The 27,371-nt window shown below is 38.9% G+C and overlaps 1 protein-coding gene across 1 annotated transcript in view; it reads left to right on the top strand.

The window, feature by feature from the left end:
- The window catches only part of RTKN2 (rhotekin 2), a 158,221-nt gene extending 130,880 nt beyond the window's left edge, over nt 1-27,341 (top strand). The window contains exons 15-16 of the transcript XR_012512821.1: nt 22,211-22,434; nt 26,104-27,341. The gene's annotated coding sequence lies outside the window, so the exon portion shown is untranslated. The remainder of the gene's footprint in view (nt 1-22,210; nt 22,435-26,103) is intronic.
- Nucleotides 27,342-27,371: the final 30 nt, after the last annotated feature.

Below are 27,371 nucleotides of genomic sequence, written 5' to 3'. Positions count from 1 at the left end.
TCTCATGAGAACTCACTCACTTTCACAAGAACAGCAAGGGGGAAACCTACCCCCATAATCCAGTCACCTCCCACCAGGCCCCTCCTCCAACACTGGGGATAACAATTTGACAGATTTTGGCAGTGATTCAAATCCAAACCATATCGGAGGCCTTTGCTGACAAAGGCTGTGTCTGCTATCTTCAACATGTGTGGCTTCTAAAATAACCCTGGCAATTTTCTCCATTTCTGCCAATCACAAGGGGAGGGAATAGCACCTAAAAGGGCTTATGAGAGGTTTGATTGACCAAGGCAGGAAAGAGAACACATTCCCTTCCATTGGCTAGGACTTAGTCACATGGCTTTCCCTCATTATCAGTGAGGCTTGGAGAAGTAATCCATTTGTGAGCCCAGGAAGAAGAGAAAATAAACTTTGGTAAACATTTAGCAGTCTCTATGACAACAGTCTATATGTTGACTGCGAAGGTAGATGAACAAAATTGAGCCTCCTTTAAAGCAATACAATCTGGCCGAGTCCCTGGGTTATCATTCTGAACATAGCTGCGTATTGTTCAAGAGTTAAGAAAATTACCATGACTCCGTTCCACTTCTATAAATTTTATCTTTATTCAGCATAGCATTGTCATCCACATCTTTTTAAAAATAAAAATATTTTTTAAAAAGACCCAATAAATACACTTCATATACCAAGGAACACTCACATATATTATTTTATTGTATCCTTACAACAATCCCATGCGGTATGTTTCACTCCCTTTCATCCACATTTTGCATATGAAGAAATCAGTTCCAGATCGTCGAATGGCTTGCCCCAAGTAGTGAAGTAAAACTCTAGTCCAGGCCTTTTTATTTCAGAATCCACAATCTACAACCATCTGTAGAGAGTATTAATTAAGAGATATTAATGGTCAGGGCCCTACCCATATCTCTTTGAGCCTTTTCATTTCAGTGCAAGTCTGCCCAGCTCCAGCTACCAGCATCTGCCTCTCTTTGCTTGAGGACTTCCTCTTGCTGCTACAGGAGCTAAGCCTCAACAAATAAGACAAGCTTTGTAGTATAAATATCTCAATTCTTGACCTTGGGGTAAGCATGACTCAAGTACATTTTTTATACTGACTTCCAGAGTTCTCCAATAGAGTCTAGCTCCAGTTACCCTCAGTGGTGACTTACTGGATAATGTACACTTTATTGGCTGCCTTCCCTCCCCTGACTCACTTTCCTGCTCCCTTGTTGGTATTTCCTTCACCTCCCAAATAGACTTTATTTGCACTTAAATGCTTGTCTTAGGGTCTGTTTCTGGGGGAACTCTAAGACAATTGAGTTCCTTGGAAACAATGTTTTTTGCACTTCCTAGCACTCATTACCATTGCTAGCTTAGTCATTGGGTGTGATCTTATATATATTGGAAAATCTTTCTCCTTGTCCACAAAGACATAAATTTTAAAGGATTCTAGACAAACCTTTGCATTTTTGGTTTTCTTTGATATTGAATAGAAATTATTTTTACAACTGGCCTTTTTAAGTTCAAATATCATTCATGTGCTACAAAACACCATTTTAAAATGTACAATTCAGTGGTCTTTAGTGTATTCACAGAGTTATGTAGCCATCACCATTGTCTTAGTCCATTTTCTGCTGCTGTAACAGATCACTACAGACTAAGTAATGTATAATGAGTAGAAGTTTATTTGCCTCACAGTTGTAGGGCCTGGGAAGTTCAAAGGGCCATATCTGGTGAGGGCCTTCTTCCTGCATCATAACATGGCAGAAGGCATGACAGGATTAGAGAGGGTGAGACTGTGTAAGACAGGGTGGAAATCAGTCTGAACTCATCATTTTTATCAGGAACTCATTCTTAAATTAACTAACTCGCTCTCAGGATCCATCAGAGAGGGCAGAGCCCTCATGACCCAATTGCATCTTAAAGGTTCCACATCTAAACACTGTTACATTGGAGATTAAGTTTCTAACACATGAAATCTGAAGGGTCACATTTAAACCATAGCAACCAATACATAACTCCAGAATCTTTTCATTACACCTAAAAAAACCCACATCTACCACTAGTTACTTTCCATTTTCCCTGCCACTAGCTGCTGGCAATAATTTACCTAGTTTTTGTCTGTGGGGATTTGCCTGTTCTGCACATTTCATATAAATGAAATCATTTGACATATGGACTTTTGTGCCAGGTTTAAGTTGGCATATTGTTTTCAAGGTTCTTATATGTTGTAGCATGTTCTCTCTTTATGGCAGAACAGTATTCCATTGTACAGATATACATTATATTTACGTATTCACTGGTAAATGCAAATTTAAGCTATTTCCCCTTTTTGGCTATTATAAATAATGCTGCTATGAACAGTTGTGTACAAGTTGTTGTTTGAACACCTGTTTTTAATTCTCTTGGATATATATCTAGGAGTGGAATTACTGGGCTATATGATAACTCTGTGATTTACCTTTACAGGAATTGGCAGACTGTTTTCCAAAGTGACTGAACCATTAGACATTCCTACCAGCAATGTATGAGGGTTCTAATTTTTCCACACCTATGTCAACACTTGGTACTTTTTTTTTTTTTTTAATTATAGCCATCCTGGGGAGGTTGAAGAGATATTTCATTGTGGTTTTGATTTACATTTACTTAATGACTAATGGTGGTGACCATTTTTCAAGTACTTACCTATTTGTACATCTTCTTTGAAGAAATGTCTGCTAAAATTCTTAGCCCTTTTAAAAATTGGGTTATTTTTCTGTTTATTATTGAATTGTCAGAGCTTTTTAAATATTCTGGATACTAGACCCTTATCAGATATTTTGATTTGCCAGTGTTTTTCCCCATTCTTGGAGTTGTCATTTTACTTTATTGGTAGAATCTTATGTTTTCTTCTAAGAGGTTTATAGTTTTAGTTCTACATTTAGGTCTTTGATCTATTTTGTGTTAATTTTTATATATGGTGTGAGGTAGGGCTTCAACTTTATTCTTTTGCATGTATATTCAGTTGTCCTAGTATCATTTGTTGAAAAGACTGTTGTTTCCCCATCAAATAGTTTTGGTATTGTTGTCAAAAATCAATTGACCTGGCACAGTGGCTCATGCCTGTAATCCCAGCACTTTGGGAGGCCAAGGTAGGTGAATCACTTGAGGTCTAGAGTTCAAGACCAGCCAGGCCAATATGGTAAAACTCCGTATCTACCAAAAATGTAAAAATTAGCTGGGCATGGTGACACATGCCTGTAATCCCAGCTTCTTGGGAGGCTGAGGCAGAATTGCTTGAACCAAGGAGGCGGAGGTTGCAGTGAGCCACAATTGCACCACTGTACTCCAGCCTGAGTAGCAGAGCAGGAATTTGTCTCAAAAAAAAAAAAAAAAAAAAAAGTCAATTGACTGTAAATGTGTGAGGTTATTTCTGGACTCTCAATTCTATTTCATCCATCTATTTGTCTATCCTTATACCAGTACATACCCTCTTGATACTGTAGCCTTGTAGTAAGTTTTGAAATTGGGAAGTGTGAGTCCTCCAACTTTGTTCTTTTTTTTTTTTTTTTCTTAAGAATGTTTTAGCTATTCTGAGTCCCTTGCATTTTCCTCACAGCTGGAGTTCCTTAATGTCTCCTGCAGAACTCTCTAGCATGTACTGTCCTAGCTGAGAAACCCTGAGTTCATGCATTTTCTAAGAGTAGCTCTTGTAATTAGGTAGGAATTGTGTGGCCCCAAATATCTGCTTCACTGGCAGAAACTTAATTATTATACCTTAATTTCTTTAACCCAGAGACTTTTGAAGGACCACAGGAGCCAATCAGGTCAAGGCATAAAGGGAATTCAGGCAATGATCCAGCTTAAGGGTTCAGAGGCAGTCTTGTTAGGGTCACAGATTTCAGAGGCCACTATACCACTGCTTTCTTTGTGCCTTTGGGTTAGGTACTTAAAGTTCAGTGTTTTCATTTTTAAAATAGGGATAATAATATCTACCTCTCAGAATTATTAAGATGATAAATAGGATCATGTATTTTAAGTGCTCAACAGAGTAGTAGAAGGAAGACCTTGAATTATCTTTTTAAAACTGACTCTCCTGTTCCAAGCCAGATAAGCTCAAGGGTCAGGAAGCGGGACCTGTGTGTGTAGCAGGAGCCCTCCCAAGCCAATATTTAGACAGGCCTGTGTGCTCCAAGAGGCCTCTGTAGTAGGGACTAGAGCCAGGGAAACTGTAGGCAGAAACAGGCAGAGGTGAGCAAAGGAAAAGGAAGAGACCTTCCTTCTAGAAGGTTCAGAGTCAGGAAGATGCAAGAAGGGGGAAAGATGTGGCCTTTCAAACCAGACTGGAAGAAAAAGAATTCAGTAGCACTGGTGAAGGAAGATCCATAAAGAGCCTTCTGCCTTTTGAGTTCGTCTAACCCAAGAGAAATGTTAGCAATAAAGGCTTATGCTAACACACAGCAGACACTTTGGGGTTTTGCTTTTTCTTCAAGTACTGTATTATATAATCTTATATGAACTGTAGGAGAAAAATGAGGTTAATGTTGATTTTGATTTACATCTTCGTTTATTCACTGGAACTTGCCTAGGACCTGACACTTATTTAAAGACCTGGCTCATGGCTAACCCTGGCTTTGGATTCTTGTGAAACAACCCATCACCATTTACTGACTGAACACAACAGTCAGCAATCCTTCTCCAGTAGGCCACATCTCTTGATACCAAAGCTGGCTTTGGGTTTGAATGTGATGCCAGCTCCCTGTAAGCCTTGAATGGTGTCCTAATGATAGAAAAGTATATTTTGGCTCATGCTAACACTGATTTACCTTTATTACAGTACAGAGATATATCAAGGAGACTGAATCTGCATCTGGTCTCAGTAGGAAAAATTAGTATTGATTAGCAATGTTAGCTTTGGGAATGGTAGTGTAGAGTTATAAGTATAGGGCATGATGGGCCATTCTGGGACCATGCAAGAAAAATGCTTATTAAATTGATAATTAGGCTGGGTTCAGTGGCTCATGCCTCTAATCTGAGGACTTTGGGAGGCTGAGGTGGGTGGCTCACTTGAGGCCAGGAATTCAACACCAGCCTGGGCAACATGGCAAAACCCTGTCTCTACAGAAAATACAAAAATTAGCCAGACATAGTGGCGTGCGCCTGTGGTTCCAGCTACGTGGGAGTCTGAGCTGGGAGGATCCTTTGAGCCCAGGAGGTTAAGGCTGTAGTGAGCCGAGATTGTGCCACTGCACTCTAGCCTGGGTGACAAAGTGAGAACCTGTCTCAAAAAAAAAAAAAAAAAAAAAATCATAATTAACATGCTGTTTATTACATTAAAAATAGGAAGAACACAAAGTTTAAAAGATGTGTATACCCTCAGGTTCCAAGGCAACAGCTGCCATACCCACACTAGACCCGGTGAATTCCTGGGGAAAGAGGATTTTGGAGAGGAGAGTTTCCTTCAGCGAACAGAGAGGGTCTCTGGTCTGTGAAAGAGAAGAGGACCACAGAAAGAGGTCTGTGGTCTCTCACTTGGAAGCAAATTCCTCTCATCTTCTATTTCACTTCTGAAAAATTTAAGTGAAAAAAGAAGTTGTTTATCTGCAATTGAATTGAATTTTTTTAAGTTTATCATTTTCTTTCTTTTCTTTTCTTTTTTTGAGAATGGAGTCTTGCTGTGTCACCCAGCTTGGAGTGCAGTGGCATGATCTCAGCTCACTGCAACCTTCGCTTCCTGGGCTCAAGTGATTCTCCTGCCTTAGCCTCCCAAGTAGCTGCAATTACAGATGCATACCACGCTGGCTAAGTTTTTGATTTTCAGTAGAGATCGGGTTTCACCATGTTGTCCAGGCTAGTCTCAAACTCCTCAGGTGATCCGCCCACTTCAGCCTTCTAAAATGCTGGGATTACAGGTATGAGCCAGCATGCCCAGCCTCATTTTGTGTTGTTGTGGTAAAATATATATTTTTAAAATGTACCATTTTAATCATTTTTACATAGCACCTCAGTGAATTAACTGAAGCATCACCACTGTCCATCTCCAGTACTTTTTCATCTTCTATCACAACATTCATCTCTAGAAAACTGTCAACTTCCCAAACTGAAACTCTGTGGCAACTAAACGGTAACTCCCCATATCCCCCTCCTTCCATCTCCTGACAACCACCATTCTACTTCCTGTTTCTATGAATTTGAATACCACACACACACACACACACACACACACACAGATATGTGTATATATGAGAGTATATATATTATCTATACTATACCTTCATATAAGTGGAATCATACAATATTTATTCTTTTGTGTTTAGCTTATTTCACTTAGCATGATGTCCTCAAAATTAATCCATGTTGCAATGTGTCAGAATTTCCTAAACTTTTTTTTTTTTTTTTTGAGATGGAGTTTCGCTCTTGTTACCCAGGCTGGAGTGCAATGGCGCGATCTCGGCTCACCGCAACCTCCACCTCCTGGGTTCAGGCAATTCTCCTGCCTCAGCCTCCTGAGTAGCTGGGATTATAGGCACGCGCCACCACGCCCAGCTAATTTTTTGTATTTTTAGTAGAGACGGGGTTTCACCATGTTGACCAGGTTGGTCTCGATCTCTCGACCTTGTGATCCACCCGCCTTGGCCTCCCAAAGTGCTGGGATTACAGGCTTGAGCCACTGCGCCCGGCCAATATTTCCTAAACTTTTTAAGGTTGAATAACATTTCATTGTGTATAGGTATATATACAACATTTTGTTTATCCATTCATCCACTGATAGATATTTGAGTTTCTTCCACCTTTTAACTATTGTGAATAATGCCGTTATGAACAATGATTCAAGTTCTTGCTTTTCCTTGTTTTTGACTATATACCCAGAAATGAAATTACTATATTATATGGTAATTCTATGTTTAATTTTTTTGAGAAACCAATATCCTGTTTTCTATGGCAGCAGCACCATTTCTCATTCCCACTAGCAATGCACAGGGTTCTAGTTTTTCACCAGCACTTATTTTCTGTTGTTGTTGTTTTTAATTATAGCCATTCTAATGGGTTTGTGGGGGATTAAAGATCATAGTGCACAAGGGTTCCAGTTTTTCAGCAATACTTGTTATTTTCTTATATTTTGTTATTTTTAATAACAACCATTCTAATGAGTTTGCTTGTGGGGTGGTGAAGTTCATAGTTGTTTCAAAAATATTGTGAAGGGCTGAGTGCTGTGGCTTACACCTGTAATCCCAGCACTTTGAGAGGTCAAGGTGGGCAGATCATGAGGTCAGGAGTTCGAGACCAGCCTGACTAACATTGTGAAACCCCGTCTCTACTAAAAATACAACAATTAGCAGAGTGTAGTGGCAGGTGCCTGTAATCCCAGCTACTGGGGAGGCTGAGACAGGAGAATCACTTGAACCTGGGAAGCGGAGGTTGCAGTGAGCAAAGATCATGCCACCACACTCCAGCCTGGTTGACAGAGCGAGACCCTGTCTCAAAAAATATATATCTTGTGGAAAATCCAATGCAATAAGATATTTTTGTAGATAATTTTTCTTCTCAATTTTTGAAATATCATGTTATTCTTTGGGTAAAATATGGGGTGGAGCATACCGTATATGCCCCCTCCCCACATATTTACACACACACACACACACACACACACACACACATACACATATATGTGCTTACATTTTATTTCCACATAGTCTAAGCAGACAATTCTAACAGCTTTCAAGAACAGACATAAAGAATGACCATGAGATAATTCCATGTGTCTCCCAAGTTCCACTGAAGGCCAGGATAAAATGTATCCTTTCAGGAGTTTTTCTAAATGAAGAGCTGGGAGTATTGGCTCAGAGGTAGGTGGGCATTAACCTCCCTGCCAGAACAGGGAACTCTGGTTTGATGATGAACGCTGTGTTTATGGGACAACTTCTCATCTGAATTACTGAGAAACTGGCATTTGGACAAAGATGCATCAGATGTGTTCTCTGCCTTCTAGGAGAGCAGCCAGTTGGATTAGATTAAAAGGGGTAGGTAGAAAGTGTAGTCCAGATTACTGGAGAGAAAGTAAATGCTGTGGAGTTTCTGAGGGCTCTCCTCAAGACTATGATCATCTGGGATGGCTACCTGCAGATAGTGGAACACATTTGGGATTTTGAGAACTGAGTAGGTCTGAGAGAGTGTGGTGTAATGACAAGGGGGGAATATTCCTGGTAGGAAGAAGAGCCCAAGAAAAAGGAGGACAAAATAAATCTGAGCTATTAATATGTGCTGTCCAGGCGATTAAGGATTGACCTACCCAGTGTCTTAGACCCCTGTCAGGCTGCACCACAGCCTCCATAAACAACTGCACCCCAGGCTACTGAGGGATTTGCAGTACTTTTGATTTTGGTTATAGTTGCAGAAATCATAACAGATACTACACTACTGTCCTTACCCAGAACCAAAGCCAAAGCACTCCAGCCAACTGAAACTATAGGACGTATCTACAGGAAAATGTTTTTCCCTATGAAAGCTATTCCATAGGCCAAGTGTGATGGTTTATGCCTATAATCTCAGCACTTTGGGAGACCGAGGTAGGTGGATCAGCTGAGGTCAAGAGTTTGAGACCAGCCTAGCCAACATGGCGAAACACTGTCTTTACTAAAAATACAAAAATTAACCGGTTATGGTGACACGTGCCTATAATCCCAGCTACCTGGGAGGCTAAGGCAGGAGAATTGCTTGAACCTGGGAGGCTGTGGCTGCAGTGAGCTGAGATTTCACCATTGCATTCCAGCCTAGGTGACACAGAGAGACTCCATCTTAAAAAAAAAAGAAAAAAGCTCCTCCATAAAATTGGAATAAGCAACTGTTGCACCAGATCTGCAGATATAAACATAAGGACACAAAAAAAAAACATGAAAAAGCAAAGAAACATTACACTTCCAAAGAAGCACAATAATTTTCCAGCAACAACATCCCTGTGAAGGAAACCCATGAAATGCCTGGAAAAAACAAAACAAAACAAAACAGATAAGCAATTCAAGAAATTAGGAAACAAATTTTAATTTGAATGAGAAATTGAACAAAGAGATAGATATAAAAAAGAACAAAACAGAAATCCTGGAAATAAATAATTCAATTACTGAAATGAAAAATACAATTGAGAACTTCAACAATAGATGATGTCAAGCAGAAGAAGAAAGATTTTCTAAACTTGAAGATTGGTCTTTTGAAATAAGCCAGTCAGACAAAATAATAATAAAGAAAGCCAACATGATATGTAAGACACCATTAAGCCATCAAATATTCACATTATGGGAATTCCAGAAGGAACAGAGATGAGATAAGGCATATAAAACCTATTTAATAAAATAATAGCTGAAAAATCCTGAAGTCTTGAGAATGATATAAACATCCAGATATAGAAAGTCCAACAATCTCCAAATATGTCCAACCCAGAAAGTTACTCTCTGAGGTACATTATACTTAAACTTTCAGAAGTCAAAGAGGATTCTAAAAATAGCAAGAGAAAAGCATCAAGTCATATATAAAAGAATACCTATTAGACAAACAGTAAGTATCTCAGCAGAAACTTTACAAGCCAAGAGATAATGGGATTATATAGTCAAAAAGATGAAAGAAAAAAAAAAAACCAGTGGCCAAGAATACTATATCCACTAAAGCTAGCCTTCAGAATGAAGGAGAAATAAAGTTTTTCCACAAACAAGCAAAAGCTGAAAAAGTTTGTCACCAATAGACCAGCTCTACAAGAAATGCTTAAGGGAGTCCTGCATTTGGAAGTGAAAGGAGGATGTCTATCATCATGTAAATACTCGAAAATATAAAACTGACTGGTAGAACAAACAAATGTAAGAGAAAGAACCAACATTACCACTACAAAAAACCACTGAACATCAAAGATAAACAATGTTGGAGAAAGAAAGGAACAAGAGGCCGGGCGCGGTGGCTCAAGCCTGTAATCCCAGCACTTTGGGAGGCCGAGGCAGGTGGATCACAAGGTCGAGAGATCGAGACCAACCTGGTCAACATGGTGAAACCCCGTCTCTACTAAAAATACAAAAAATTAGCTGGGCGTGGTGGCGCATGCCTATAATCCCAGCTACTCAGGAGGCTGAGGCAGGAGAATTGCCTGAACCCAGGAGGCGGAGGTTGTGGTGAGCCGAGATCGTGCCATTGCACTCCAGCCTGGGTAACAAGAGCGAAACTCCGTCTCAAAAAAAAAAAAAAAAAAAAAAAAAAGAAAGGAACAAGAGATATGCAAAGCAATCAGAAAACAATGAACAAAATGACAGGAATAAGTCCTCATCTGTCAATAACAACTTTGAATGTAAACAGTTTAAATTTTCCAATTAAAAAATGTAGACTGGATGAATGGATTAAATTTAAAAAGACCCAACTATATGCTGCCTATAAGACACTCAACCTCACTTGAAAAGACACAAATAGACTGAGAATGAAAAGGATTCCATGTGAAAGGGAACCAAAAGAGAGCAGGAGTAGCTATGCGTATTTATATAAAACAAAAGAGACTTTAAATAAAAAAAATAAAGACAAAGAAGTTCATTATATAATGATAAAAGGATCAATTCAGGAGGAAGATCTAAGAATTGTAAATAGATATGTACCCAACACTAGAGTACTCAGCTATATAAAGCAAATATCATTATAGCTAAAGGAAGAGATAGACCACAATACAATAATGGCTGTGGACTTTAGCATCCTTCTCTCATCATTAAACAGATCATCTTGACAGAAAATTAATGAAGAAACATTGGAATTAAACTACACTGCAGACCAAATGAACCTAACAGATATTTTTAGAACATTTTATGCAACAGCTGCAGGATACACATTCTTCTCATCAGTATACGGAGCATTTTCCAGGATTGCCCATATATTAGGACAAAAAACAAGTCTCAACAAAGGTTTTAGAAATGTAAATTATGTCAAGTATTTTCTCAAACTACAATGGAATAAAACTAAAAATCAATAACAAGTGTAACTGAAAACTTACAAATACTTGTAAATTAAACAAAATGTTCTTGAACAATGAATGAGTCAATGATGAAATCAAGATAGAAATAAAATAATTATTGAAACAAATGAAAATAGAAACACAACCTACCAAAATTGATGGGACACAGCAAAAACAGTACTAAGAGGGAAGTGTATAGCAGTAAATGTCTACATCAAAAAGTAGAAAGATTCTAAATAAGTAACCTAACAATGCACCTAAATGGGCTAGAAAAGCAAGAAAAAAACAAACTCAAAATTAATAGAAGGAAATAAGTAAAGATCAGAGCAGAATTAAATGAAGTAGAGACCAAAAAATTACAAAAGATCCAAGAAATGAAAAACTGTTTTTTTAAGAAAGATAATTAACATTGACAAAATGTTAGTTAGACTAAGAAGAAAAGAGAGATGACCCAAATAAAATCAGAAATAAAAAAACAGATATTATATCTGGCATTACCACAGAAATACAAACGATCATCAGAGATTACTGTGAACAACTATCCACCAACGAACTGGAAACATAGAAGAAATGAATAAGTTCCTGGACACATATAACCTACCAAGACTGAACCATGAAGAAATAGAAAAAAGCTGAAGAGATTAAAAATGAGTAACAAGACTAAATTAGTAGTAGAAAGTCTCACAACAAAGAAAAGCCCAGGATTGGATTGCTTTCATGCTGAATTCTATGAAACTTTCAAAGAAGAGCGAACACCAATTCTTTTCAAAGTACTCTAAAAATTTGAAGAGAAGAGAATTCTTCCTAACTCATTTTGCAAGGCCAGCATTATTCCAATATCAAAACCAAACAAGAAGATCTTGTATTTATAGCACAACAGGGTGATCACAGTCAACATAAATTTATTCTATGTTTAAAAATTACTAAAAGAATATAATTGGAATGTTTGTAATACAAAGAAATGATAAATACTGAAGTGATGGATACACCACATACCCTCATGTGATTGTTACACATTGTATGCCTGTATCAAAATATCTCATGTGCACTATAAATATATGCACCTACTATATACTCATAAAAATTACAAAATGAAAACTAAAAACCATGCTGGATGTGGTGGCTCATGCCTATAATCCCAGCACTTTTGGAAGCTGAGGCAGGAGGATTGCTTCAGCCCAAGACTTTGAGACCAGCCTGGACAAGATGGTGAAACCCTATCTCTACAAAAAATTTTAAAAAATTAGTTGGGCATGGCATGGTGGTGATGCCGTTAGTCTCAGCTACTGGAGAGGTGGAGGTGGGAGGATCTTTTGAGCCAGGGAGTTTGAGGATACCTTGAGCTGTCATTGCACCACTGCATTCCAGCCTGGGAGAGAAAGTAGACTCCCATCTCTAAAAACAAAACAAAATGAAAACACAAACAAACTAGACAAGAACACAACAATAACAACAACAATGGCCAATATCCCTCAACAAAATACTAGCCAATATAGGCCAATATCCCTCAAAAAAATACTAGCAAACCAAATCTAACAGAACATCAAAAAGATCAAGGAGGATTTATTTCAGGGATACAAGGATGGTTATGGTTCAACATATGCAAATCAGTACACATGATACATCAAGTTTATTTCAGGGATGCATATGGTTCAACATATGCAAATCAGTACATGTGATACATCACATCGACACAATGAAGAACAAAAATCATACGATTATCTTAATAGTCACAGCAAAAGCATTTGATAAAATTCGACATCGCTTCATGATAAGAACTCTCAGCAAATTAAGTGTAGAAGGAACATAATACAGTAAAGGTCTTGCATGACAAACCCACAGCTAACATCACACTGAACAGAGAAAAGCTGAAATCTTTTCCTCTAAGAACTGGAACAACACAAGGATGCCCACTTTCGCCACTCATATTATACACAGTATCGGAAGTCTAGCTAGAGCAATTAGGCAAGAGAAAGAAATAGAGGGTATCTAAATTTGTAGACAACATAACCTTATATAGAGAAAAAAACTCTGCCAAAATATCTGAGAATAGATAAGCAAATTCTTATGTGAGAACAGGTCACCCTGTTGTGCTATAAATACAGTAAAGTTGCAGGATACAAAATTAACATAGAAAAATCAGTAGAGTTGTTGGCTGGACGCAGTGGCTCACACCTGTAATCCCAGCACTTTGGGAGGCTCAGGCAGATGGATCACAAGGTTAGGAGTTTGAGACCAGCCCTGCCAATATGGTGAAACCCTGTCTCTACTAAAAATACAAAAATTAGCCAGGTGTGGTGGTGCGCGCCTGTAGTCCCAGCTACTTGGGTAGCTGAGGCAGGAGAATCGCTTGAACCTGGGAGGCAGAGGTTTCAGTGAGCCGAGATTATGCCACTGCACTCCAGCATGGGCAACAGAATGAGACACTGTCTCAAGGAAAAAAAAAAAAGGAAAAAAAATCAGTAGAATTGTTATATACTAATAATGGATTAGGTGAAAAGAAATCAAGAAAGCAATCCCATTTACAATCGCTACAAAAAGAAAATAAAATACCTAGGAATAAACTTAACAAAGAAAGTGAAACATGTCTACAGTCAAAGCTGAAAAACACAATGAAAGAAACTGAAGAAAACAGAAAAAAATGAAAAGACATCCCATGTTCATGAATTGGGAGAATAGTTATTGCTATAATGGCCATATTACTCAAAGCAATCTACACATTCAGTGCAATCTCTAGCAAAATACCAATGACATTCTTAAAAAAAATAGAAAAAAAATGCTACAATTTATATGAAACCCAAAAAGACCTCAAATAGCCAAAACAATGCTGAGCCAAAAAAAAAAAACAGCTGGAGGCATCACACTACCTGACTTCAAAATATACCACAAGTATAGTAACCCAAACAGCATGCTATTGGTATTAAAACTAACATAAAAGCCAGTTGAAGAGTATAGGAACCCAGAAACAGATTCACATATTTATAGTCAACTGATTTTCAACAAAAAGTACCACAAACATACATTAGGAAAGAACCACCTTGTTAATAAATGATATTGTCAAAACTGGATATCCACATGCAGAAGAATGAAACTAGACCTATATCTCTCACCATATAAAAAGAAACTACTAAAAATAGGTTAAATACTAAATGTAGGACCTGAAACTATAAAACTACTTTAAGAAAACATTGGGAAAATTCTACAAAGCAGTGGTCTGGGCCAAGATTTTATGGGTAAGACTTCAAAAGCACAGGCAATCAAAGCAAAAATAGACAAATTGGGCTATTTCAAATTAAAATGCTTCTGCACCAAAAAAAAACCCCAAAACAAAAACAGAGTATAGCAAAACCCTGCATAATTGGAAAAAATATTTGCAAACTGTTCATCTGACAATATCCTGAGTTTAAAAGGAATGCAAACAATAGCAAAAACAAGCAAATAAACAAAAACAAAAACTCTCAAAATAATCAGATTAACAAAGGATCTGAATAGATTTTTCTCAATAGAAGATATACAGATGGCCAACATGTACATGAAAAGATGCTCAACATCATTAATTATCAGGGAAAAACAAATTAATACCACAATGAGATATCATCTCACCCCAGTTAGAACAGCTATTATCAAAAAGACAAAAAAATAACAAATGCTGGTGAGGATGCAGAGAAAAAGGAACTATTATACATTGTTCGTGGAAATGTAAATTAGCACAGCCATTATGGAAAATAGTATGGACAATCCTCCAAAACTTAAAAATAGAACTACCATATGATCCAACGATCCCACTGTTGGGTATTTATCCTAAGGAAAGAAAATCAGTATAATGAAGAGATACCTGCACCCCTATTTTTATTGCAGCACTATTCACAATAGCCAATATATGGAATCTACCTAAGTGTATGTCGGTACTAGATACAGACGTGGAATGGATAAAGAAATTTACACACACACACACACACACAAAATGGATTATTCAGCCTTAAAAAAGGATGAGATCCTGTCATACACATCAAAGGCAGGCCCAAAGAAATAAATACCATGTGTTCTCATGTGGAAGGGAAAAAACTTGAGCACATGGAAACAGAGAATAGAACTGTGGTTATTAGAAGCTGGGAAAGGTAGTGGAGAGGAGAGGATAAGGAGGCATTTGTTAACACATACAAAATTATAGTTAGATAGGAGGAATAAATTTTAGCATCATATAGCACTGCAGGGTGACTATTGATAATAATTTATTGTATATTTTCAAATAGCTAGAAGAGAGAATTTTTTTTTTCTTTTTGAGACAGAGTCTCACTTACTGTTACCCAGCTTGGAGTGCACTGGCACAACTCACTGCAGCCTCCACTTCCCAGGTTCAGGTGATTCTCCTGCCTCAGCCTCCCAAATAGCTGGGATTATAGGTATGCACCAACACACCTGGCTAGTTTTTTGTGTGTGTTTTTGTTTGTATTTTTAGTAGAGATAGAGTTTCACCATGTTGGCTAGGCTCATCTCAACTTCCTGACCTCAAGTGATCCATCCGCCTCAGCTTCCCAAAGTGCTGGGATTACAAACATGAGACACCATGCCAGGACAGGTGTGAGACACTGTGCATGCCTTGTGCCTGACCTGGAAGAGAGAATTTTGAATGTTGCCACCACAAAGAAATGATAAAAGGCGATACATATTCTAAGTATCTGATTTAATCATTACACATTGTATTCATGTATTGAGATATCACTGTATCACATAAATGTCTAAAATTACTACATGTCAACTAAAAAAAAATTTTTTTTTTAAACCTGAGCTATTTATAGACTCTTTATAACGTCGGTTAAAAATCAATCAATAAGGCTGGATGATATAGCTCATGCCTGTAATCCCAGCACTTTGGGAGGCCAAGGCAGGTAGATCACTTGAGGTCAGGAGTTCAAGACCAGCCTGGCCAACCTGGTGAAAACCTGTCTCTACTAAAAATACAAAAATTAGCCAGGCATGGTGGCGGACATCTGTAATCCTGGCTCGGGAGACTGAGGAAAGAGAATCATCTGCACCTGATAGGCAGAGGTTGCAGTGAGCTGAGATTGTGCCACTCTGAACTCAAGCCTGGGTGACAGAGTGAGATTCTATCTCAAAAAAAAAAAAAAAAAAGAAAGAAAAAGAAAAAGAAAGAAAAGAAAAAGAGAGAGAGCCTTGGTATTCTGAGATGAGAGGCTCTAAACTTCAGACTAGGCTGGTAGTAACACTAAGCATTTCTGATAAACATATCTGACCCCCATTTTCATGTATTTATTAGGTTGGTACAAAAGTAATCACATTTTTTGCCATTGAAAGTAATGGTAAAAACTGTGATTACTTTTGCACAACTTAACACTTCGTGCTCCTGATAGCTGGCATTTAGGCCACTAGCCTTACAGCCTAGGCCTGGCCTCTGATAAGCCAGGTCTGCCACATGCAATTTGCTCTGCCTTCTGGCTCTTCTCCCTGGTTTTCTCCTCTTGTCTCTCTAACAAACCACCCACTGTGTCAGGGGCAGACCCATGACCAGTCTGGATGAGATGTCAAACTAGTTCTTCTAGTCTAGACATCCCTATAACAAGACTTTCAGAGTGACCCATAAGTCTTGCCCATACTTTGGGCTTAGCCAGAGGGAAAATATCAGAAATTACAGTAAAGTAAAAGAAGAAAATAAAAATCAACCACAATCCCTACCATCAGAAGTATAGATTAGGTTTTGCTGAGATAACAGATAGTTCTTAATATCAGTGGCTTAATACTATTGATATTTTTTCCTCAAACTATTATAATCATGTCAGAAGGTTGGCTGGGACATCTGCTCCAATGCCATCATTTTTCCCACTCTGGGACTCAGGTAGTCAGAGCGACTGCCTACCGTTTGGGACACCACTGGTTGCTGTGGCCAAAGGGAAAAGAAGAAAGCTATGAAAAGTCACATGCCAACAATTAAATACTTGACGCAGAAGGGACATGTAACCAGCACTCTCATATGGTCCTTTCCAGCCTCAAAGGATCTAGGAAGTGTGACGTCTACTCTATACCTCAAAGGCATAGCCAGAAATATTTCATTGGAAGCACAGATGCCTATCATACCTGGGACAGTTAGAGCTATACAGATGCTTTTTGACTTACAATGGAGTTATGCCATGGTAAACCCACCAAAAATTAGAAATATTATAAATAAATGCCAGGCATAGTGGTTCATGCCTGTAATCTCAGCTCTTTGGGAGGCTGAGGTGGTTGGATCACTTGAATCCAGGAGTTCAAGACCAGCCTGACCAACATGGTGAAACCCCATCTCCACTAAAAATACAAAAATTAGCCGGTCATGGTGGTGCCCTCACCACCTGAGGGCATCTGAGATCCTCACCAGATGCAGCTGCCCTAGTCTTGAACCTTCCAGCCACCAAAATTGTGAACCAAATAAGCCTCTTTTTATTTTGTTTATTTTTATTTGTTTTGAGATGGAGTTTTGCTCTTGTGCCCAGGCTGGAGTGCAGTGGCACGATCTCAGCTTACTGTAACCTCTGCCTCCTGGGTTCAAGCGATTCTCATACCTCAGCCTCTCAAGTAGAGAGTAGGTGCCTGCCACCACACCCAGCTAATTTTTGTATTTTTAGTAGAGATCGGGTTTCACCATGTTGGCCAGGCTGGTCTGAACTCCTGACCTCAGGTCATCGAGCCCACCTCAGCCTCCCAAAGTGCTGAGATTACAGGCATGAGCCACTACACCCAGCCATAAGCCGCATTATAAATAAAATTACCCAGCCTCAGTTATTTTGTTACAGCAACACAAAATGAGCTGAAACACACACCTAACCTGCCAAACAGCATAGCTTAGCCTGGCCTACCTTAAACATCCTCAGAACACTCACCTTAGGCTATAGTTGGGCAAAATCATCAAACACAAAGCCTATTTCATAATAAATTGGTGAATATTCTATGTCATGTATTGAATACTGACTGAAAGTGAAAAACAGAATAGTTATATGGGTACTTGAAATATGATTTCTACTGAATGTATATCACTTTCACAGTATCAGAAAGTAAAACAATCCTGTATCAAATCATTGTAAGTGAGGGACTATCTGTACTGGTAACATTTTGGTGTTTATACTGTGGAACTTTTTCTTTATGTACATATGCCCACATATAAAACACAGACATTTTGTATTAATTACGTTTATTGTTTATTCTGTTTTTACAAAATGGGAACATAATATTCGTATTATTAAGCTGATGCAAAAGTAATTGTAGTAATTACTTTTAATGGCAAGAACCACAATTACTTTTACTTTTGCACTAACCTAATATTTTGTGACCTTCTTTTTGCACTTAATATATTTTGTTGTACTGAATTCTCATTGAATGTATTTTATGAATATCCTCATGTATTTAACCAGTCTCCTACTGCTGGACATTTAGGTTACCTTCCAAGTTTTTCATGTTAAATAATGATGCCCTGGATATCCTCAGGCTTATGGCTTTGTGCCCTTGTGCTATTATTTCCTTAGATACATTTCCAGAAATAAATTGTTGAGTCCAGAGACTCAATGCCATGTTTTATATTTTGATAGATACCACAAAACTGCACAACAGTAAAATGCTATGTCAAGTTGTACTCTTACCAGCGGCATTTAAGAGTTTCAAGAGCTTGGTTTCATCAAGAATGACTTGATTCCCTGGCAAGAGCTTTCACGTTACAGTGATATTGATAACGCTTACTAGACCAGGCCCTGTGCTAATCTAGTTGACTATCTATATCTGGTTGACTATCCCATATCTGAAGTGCTTGGGACCTGAAATGTTTCAGATTTTGGAATATTTACATCACATATGCTCTCTGATTCTGCATCCCAATTCCAAAAAATTCTAAATCTGAAATACTTTAATGAGCATTTCCTTTGAGCATCGTATCAGTTTTCAAAAGGTTTTGGAGTTTGGAGTATTTTAGATTTTTAGATTTTTTGATTAAGGACATTCAACTTATAGTTATTGAGCTTTATCTCATTTAATCCTTACAATATTGTATAGGGGAGATAGTATAATATCTGCTTTCAAAATGAGAAATCTGCAGCTCAGAGAGTAGAGGTAACTCACTCAAGTTTACACAGCTAGGAAGCAACAATGTTGGGGGTAACAAAGACTCCCTAACCGAACTTTAATCAGGCTCCTCTGAGTCATCTTTTTGATGAGGCCTCACCCTGAAGGCTTTGTCTTTGGCCCATTTAGTCCAGTTTTAGTAGGAATCCTGTTGGGTCAGTTTAGCAAATATTCCCCACCCTTGAGATAGGATGAAATTCCTCATCCCCACCTGTTGATATTTTTTCACCCTGGCCTTCCTTCAGCAAGAAGCTTGTCAAGTCAGTTTAGCCACAATCTGCCTTACACCTTGTTTACCCTTTTAAAATGTTTACTGTTAGCGATTTTCCATCCGCTGACCCTACCCTGCCCCTTGGCTGTAAACCTTCACATTTCCTTGTTGTATTCAGAGTTGAGCCCAATCTCTCTCCCCCGGCAAATCCTCATTGTAGTAGTCCACCTTGAATAAAGTCTGCCTTACTGTCTTTAACAAGTGTCATGAATAATATTTTTCTTTAGTAGGGACTGAAACCAACTTCTGTCTGACTTTGTAGACACTGTTACAGTTACCAACATTTTTGACAAAAGATTTCTAAAAAATTTGAACTTGAATCTCCAGTAAACCACACATATGCTTTTAAAACAAACACGTTTCATACATGAAAGGTGCACAGCATATTTGGCTAAAAGAAGTGACTAGGGTAGGAGACTACCTAGCTCCAGATCCCAGCTCTGCATCTCACAGGTTGGGCAAATCACTTACTTGGCTGTGCTTCTGTTCCTTCATCTATAAAATGGGCAAAATATCAGTATGTACCTCATAAAGTTGTCATGAAAATTAAGTTCATATACGTGAGCAATGTCTAAGTACTAGTAAGCACTGTTATGTATATACTATTATTGTTATGCCAGCAATAGATCATATTCATTGTAAAGAATACCCTGTTCCCACTTTAAAAAGCCAAAAAGATGAGATTAAAAGGTAGATTAAACAGAAGTACATTATATTCTGCCTGTCTTCCTGGACTGGCTCGCATAGCTCCCTTTGGCCACTGCTGGGATTAACTGTACCCACTTTGAATATTCCAATGGGCCATGAAAACCCACAGTGTGAGCCCATTATGATCATAGACTTGGGATATTGTTCAGGAACCAAGAGACTCAAGGAAACAAGTTTGCACTGAAAATAATTCTGAGTACCCAGTCAAAGATCAGGCCACAGTCCTGCAGAGAGAGGGGGATGGCTGGCATCTCATTTCAGCTAAGCACAAAGTTTACATCTCATGGGGGATTTCCTGACTCATCTCTTTTCAAGTAGCTCCCTCATCCCCAGTCACTCTATTCCATCACTGAGTTGTATTTTCTTCTTCACTGCTCCTCTGAAATTCTCCAGTTTCTTTGTTTGCGCCTTTATTGTCTGTCTCCTTCATTAAGATATAGGATGCTCTCTATTTCATTCACAGTAGTATTTCCCATGGTTAAACCAGTTACTGGTACAGGGTTGACACTCCACAACCATTTATAGGATGAAAGAAATTGAACCTTCTCTTATCATCCCAGGGACTGCAAGATGCTAATAAATAGAAGAGAAGTAACTTGAGAACTTACCTAGGTAATTCCTCCTCTATTGCCCACCCACTTCCACACACTCTCAATTTATAGATGAGAAAATTGAGGCTGGGCATGGTGGCTCTTGCTTGTAATTCCAGCACTTTGGTAGGGCAAGGCGGGTGGATCCGGAAGTCAGAATTTCGAGACCAGTTTGGCCAACATAGTGAAACTCCGTCTCTACTAAAACTACAAAAAATTAGCCGGGTGTGGTGGTGTGCGCTTGTAATCTCAGCCACTTGGGAGGGTGAGGCATGGGAATTGCTTGAACCAGGGGGGCAGAGATTACAGTGAGCCAAGATTGTGCCATTGCACTCCAGCCCAGGCAACAGTGTGAGACTCCATTTCAAAAAAAAAAAAAAAAGAAAGAAAAGAAAATTGACATTCAGAGGTTAGGAGACCATCCAAGAACACACACAGAGCAGGACTGAGGGCTCCTGACTCTCTATTTGACATCCGGGGCTACACCGTGATGCCTTTTCTTTTTGGGAGGGAATAGGAGAATGCAGAAAATTTCTTTGTGGCTAAAATAGATTAGAAGGTTGAAAATCCAGGCCCTATCATCTATCCACTGTGAGTCAGAACAAACTGTGTCTGCCTTCCATGGTTTTGAAATAGTTTTGATCTAGGAAAGAAGGAAGAGAGGGAGGAAAAGCAGAAAAAGAAGGAAGAAGAGAAGGGAAATGTTAATGAGGATATTTCTTTCCTTTTTGGTGTTGGGAATTCTCTGGAGGGTTTGCAGCCATGGGCTAAGGGATACCTTCTTCTCTGATTCCTCTGGGCCACAATTTCATTCAGCCTGAGGTTTCTGTGGGAGACTAGATTTCAGAGACAAGATGATTTGCCTACTGCACCTTTTTGTTGAAATTTCTCAATGTTTTTCATACTCTACTTCTTCTGAATTACATTCTGCTTCCTCTTGCTTTATTTGTATTCCAGTTAAGCCTCACTTCCTCAATGTCCTTCCACATTCTCAACAAAGATGCATCAGATATTTATTGAGCTGAGACTTATTATATACAGTTACTTTCACTTCCCCTTTCTATGGAGACCTCAAACATCTGTTTGAGTAGCTTTATGAGCCCTATTTTTTACTTATGGAGACAGGGACCCAGAAAAGTTAAGTAATAACTTACCCTGGTATATAAGTCACAGTACTAGAATTTGAAGCCAAATCCCTCCATTCCAAAGCCCATGTGCTTCTATTACATCAGAGCTACTTCCTCTTAACACCATGTTAATCAGTTAATAGTGGATTTGGCTGCAAATAGCAGAACATCCAATTAAGAGCACTTTAAACAAACAGGAAGCTTATTTTTCTCACATAATGAAACATGTAGACATATGTAACCAGGCCTGCTGTAGTGGCCAAGGGATGTCAGGGGAGACAGGTTTGTTCCGTTCCATGGTGCCCTCCTTAGCATGTTACTTGCACCCTCATGCATGTTGCCACTGGTTGTAAGATGGTGACTCCACCAGCAGCCTCATGGCCACATTCTCAAAAGAAGAAAAAGGGGGAAGGGGCAAAAGGCCAAAGGAACTTGCCAATTGGATTTGTCCTTTTTACAGATCTTTTCTAGGAGCTTCACCAGAGTCTTCTGCTTATATTTCTTTGCCCAAGTGGTGTTGTGGGTATACCTCTTGCTGTATGGATAAAGAAGAGATGAGTTGGAGATTGGATCAGCCAACCAACAGCACCTGCTTCATCTTACTTGGCTGAAATTCTTTGTTTCTTTACTTTCACATGGCTGCCTAATGTTTTCTGAGACTCTTCAGAAGCATCCAGCAGTTCTGTAAGTATAGAAACTGGGTTTTAGCATCTCTCACACCCCACCTGACGCTAAGCTGGTCTCAAAGAATGACCAGTAGGGATTGACTGGGAAGAACTGCTTTCCCAAGAAGGTCCTGGGAGAGGAAGAGCTTAGGAGATGGGTGGCAGAGGGGAGAAGTCCCAGGATCATAGGACCCATTCCTGAGGTCCTGCAGGTCCTGGAGTCAGACAGCTGAAGGCTACTGCATGCTTAGGCCCCTGGGGCAAGCAGCATTCATAAGAAGGTAGGAGGGATATGAGCCATCTCAGTCTGCCCAACTACACAGAGGGGAAGAAAAGCATGAGGTGAGCCTATATCTGTTTTTGCCATCTCACTCCATTTTATCTATAGAGAGGAAATGCTTGCACAAATCATAATGACATTCTTTTTTAAGCCTTATTTCCTTTCATTTATTTTAACTCTCTTGATGCTGAAGCCAAGCTCTCTGATGGCTACGTATGGGAGAACCATTATTATTGGAGGCAAGTGGGGGAATCTGTGACATGCTGGAAAGTCTCCTGCTTTAGAAATATCTCTTCCTGGGACCCTAGCAGTGTTGGACAGGCCACCATTTGAACTTTATTCTTTTCGGTCAAAACCTTACCTGGTATCTTTTTCTGTATTGCTGCCTATTTCACACTTTTTTTTTTTTCTCTAGAAGCAGGATCTTGCCATGTTGCCCAGGCTGGGTTATTTGTAGGCATGTACTACAGTCTCAAACTCCTGGCCTCAAGCCTTAGCCTCCTCAGTAGCTGGAACTACGAGGTGTGGGCAACCACACCCAGCTCTACCACTTTTTTTTTTTTTTTTTTTTAATAACTACAGACATTTAAATAAGAAAAAGGCTGGGTGCAATGGCTCACACCTATAATCCCAGCACTTTGGGAGGCTGAGGCAGGTGGATCACTTGAGCTCGGAAGTTTGAGACCAGACTAGGCAACATGGTAAAACTCCTACTCTAAAAAAAAAAAAAAAATACAAAAAATTAGCCAGATGTGGTGGTTTGCACCTGCAGTTCCAGCTATTCTGGAGGCTGAGGTGGGAGGATCCCTTGAGCCTGGGAAGTCGAGGCTACAGTGAGCCATGATAGTGCCACTGCACTCCAGCCTGGGTGACAGAGTGGGCCCTAGCCTGTTTCAAAATAAATTAATTAAATTAAATAAAAATAAAAAATAATGACTGGGTGTGGTGGCTCACACCTGTAATCCCAGCACTTTGGGAGACTGAGGTGGATGGATCACTTGAAGTCAGGAGTTCAAGACCAGCCTGGCCAACATGGTGAAACCCAGCCTCTACTAAAAATACAAAAATTAGCTGGGTATGGTGGCCCATCCCTGTAATGCCAGCTACTTGGGAGGCTGAGGCAGGAGGATTCCTTGAACCCAGGAGGTGGAGATTGCAGTGAGCTGAGATTGTGCCACTGCACTCCATCAGGACCCTGTCTCAAAATAATAATAATAGAAGAAGAAGAAGAAGAAGAAAAAGAAACTTCATCATCTCACCACCCAGGTAATCCATGTCCATATTTTAATGAATGAAAGTAATTGACCTATGTATTTTTAAAACTTCCAATAGTAGAGCAAAGTATAAAATGAAACATAAAGGCTTCCATCCCTCAGTTCTTTGCCTCTACCCAAAAGTAGCCCTTGTAAAATATTTTTTATTGCTTTTAGAGAATGTGCTTATTTATAGACTAGTGTGCATGTCTGCCTGTCCACTCCTATAAAATTGACATAAATGGAATGATTCAGTATACACAGCTCTCTACCTCTTTTTTCCCTGTCTTCCAATATACACAAAGCTACATAATTCTTTTTCACAGCCACATAATAATCCATCAGATAGGAGGAGCACCATAGGCTATGTAACTATCACTTACTGACAGGTTACTTTTCCTTGTTTGCTGTTACAAACAATGCCACAGGGAACGCACCTGTACATATCTCTTTACCAACATGTGCATGGATAATTATACAGGTAAATTCTTAGCAAATAGCAATTAGTAAAATAATATGGACCTTTAAAAGTAGATTGATTTTGTCAAGCTTCCTTCCAGAAATGAACCAGTCCACCACCCCTGCCCCACATCAGTGTCTGACAGTGCTTGCCTATCCATAGCCTTCTCAGAACAGACCTTATCACTGTGGGTTCTAACATATGAGTTAAGAAACAGTCTGTTGCTGCTGTTCAGTTTTCATTATTTTACTTACAAGTAATGTTGAACATATTTTCATACTTACTATGTCTTATTTTCACTTTTTGGTAATTAACTACTGATAAGCTTTGTTCTTTTTTTCCCCTATTGGACTGTTTGTTTTTCTATTTTATTTACAAAAGCTTTTTGAAAATAAATAAAGCAATTAGCTCTTTTCCTGTCATATCCATTATAAATATTTTCCCAACTTGTCACTTGTTTCTTCTCTTAGTTGAGGATATATTTTTACCCACCCCCTCCAAAAAAAAATCGCAATTTTTATTACGTTATGGTCTCTGGGTTTTGAGTTCTTCCTAGAAAGGCTTCCCTATTCCAAGAGCTTAAACACAGCCATTTATTCTCCTAGAACCATTATAGTTCCTTTTCTACATTTAAGTCTGATCCATCTGGAATTGATGTTACTATAATAACTGAAGTAAGGATCCAGCTTTATTTTTTTTTTCCTATCAGTCATTTGATCCAGCACTATTTACTGATTAATTGCCTTTTCCTCACTGTTTTAAAGTGTTACCATTTCATATCTTAGTTTTCACATGATTTTGGTTTCATTTATGAACCCTTCATTCTTATTCATTGATCTATTTTTCCCTAATGCCAAACTATTTTAATTATTACAGCTTTAAGATAGTTTTAGTATCAGCTAGTTCTTATTGTTTTTCATTTTCAAAAATTTTTTTGACTAATCTTCATAATTAATTTTACAAACAAACATTAATATTATTTTATTGAGTTAAAAGTTGCTATTTCAGTTGGGATTTCCTTAAATATATAAATTAACTTACAAGGAAATTGATATTTTTCCATCAAAGACCATAGTGTCTCTTTGCATTTGTTAAGTCATTTTTAGGTCTGCCAATAGATTATTTATGAGCTTTTAATAAAAGTCTTGCAAATTACTTGTTATATTGATCTTTAGGATTCTTTTTGGTTGCTGTATTTTAAATGAGATCTTTCCTTTTACCGCAATTTCTAACAAGTTGTGGTTTAGGAAAGGCTACTGGTTTTAAATAGTTACTTAGCAACTCATCTCTTCTCTGAATTCTCTTCTTTTTTATTGTTTTCCAGTTGGTTCCCTCAGGTTTTCTGGGCCTGACATCCTCTTTTAGAATGTAAATTATCCCATAGGGTAATATTTGTCAGATCATTAATTGATTAATATTTAACTAGCCCTGTGTTATGCGAGATTGTGCTCCAGTTGTAAATGAGCCCGTAGTTTCCTACCTGGGTACTTCCCCTAGAAGTTCTGCTTCCCCACCACTGCCTCTCCTCTCTCTCTCAGTTCCTGGAACACCTGGTGCTCTCTTGTTTGTGAGATTTGATGTATCTTATTTCTCCATTAATCACGTCTCAGATCTCCATTTAAAAGTCACTTCCTTCAAGAGACCTTCCCTGAGCCCTGGTTGATGGTACCATTTCCTTTGCTCTATCCCCTATAGGTCTTTGACTGTCCTCTTTGGTAAACACTCAACATACTTAGAAGTGCTGCTGTCATACCTGCTTTCCTTGCCAGACTTCCAGCTCCAGGAGAGAGAGAGGCACGGCTGTAACTGGAGCTCTCATCCCGCCTAGCACATAGATGACCAATGGGTATTTGTTGGATTGTAATCTAAAACAGCCTGTTGCAAATCTGACGTTTTTTGATGTCTTTGGTTTTACCTTAAAACTCAGAGGAATTTTGCTTCTATTACATGTTTGTATTATTTTAAATATAAAATTAATGCTTTTTTAAATGGTGGAGTAGATTAACAAACACAACAGAAGATGGCAGTGGGTTTCCATAACTTTGTGAACTGCTGTGATTTAAACTCTCCATCTTTAGCTTAAAAGATAAATGTTATTTAGCTTGTTAATGAACTTGTATTATTATTATGGGCTGAATGTCGATGTTCCTCCAAAATTCATATGTTGAAATTTAATTCCCAATATAATGGTGTTTGGAAGAGGGACCTTTGGGAGGTGATGAGGTCAGGGGTAGAGCCCTTGTGAGTGGATGAGTGCCTTACAAGGAGAGACTAAAGAGATGAGCTGTCTTATTTGTCACATGAGTATACAAGGAAAAGATGGCCATCTGCAGACCAGTAAGCAGACATTGACCAAACACTGAATCTGCCGGCACCTGGATCTTGAACTTTCTGGCAGACTGACAAAGGCAATTATGAATGAAATTTTAAACTCCCCCCTGCTGCCAAATATTTGTTTTGGGAATCAGCAGACCCTAGTTCACGATGGGTGAAGGAATCCCATTATTCACACTTTTCTGTGGGCTCCCCCATGCCACCTGCATGAGCCAAGGTCCTGACGAGCGGTTAGGAAGAGCTGGGTGGGCTACAGGCCAGCAGAAGGAACAGCCCAGCACAAACACGCTGCAGACTCTGTGTGGCAATATGATGAGAATATCTGATGAATAAAAAATGAACTTCACAAAGATGAACTTCCCAAACTTGGATGATAGACCCAGAGACACTGAAAAAGAGCAGTCACCAAGAGGCATGGAGAGAGCCCAAGGGCACTGTGTGCAGGCCTCACCCCCACTCACACCAGGAGCCTGGCAGGAAAGGTGCAATCCCAAGAGGGAACTCTGCCTGCCTTAGTTCAGGGTAGAGGCTGGGCACCTGGACGCCGGAGCCAGATGCCCCATGTTCATAATCACAGCACAGACACTTGCTAATGGGGTAATTATAGGCAAGTTACATACTTTGTCTAA

The sequence above is a fragment of the Saimiri boliviensis genome, chromosome 12 (genome assembly GCF_048565385.1).
Source record: "Saimiri boliviensis isolate mSaiBol1 chromosome 12, mSaiBol1.pri, whole genome shotgun sequence".
Taxonomy (NCBI): Eukaryota; Metazoa; Chordata; class Mammalia; order Primates; family Cebidae; genus Saimiri; species Saimiri boliviensis.
Note: the sequence above shows the minus strand (reverse complement) of the source record. Positions and strands in the feature narration are given on the sequence as shown.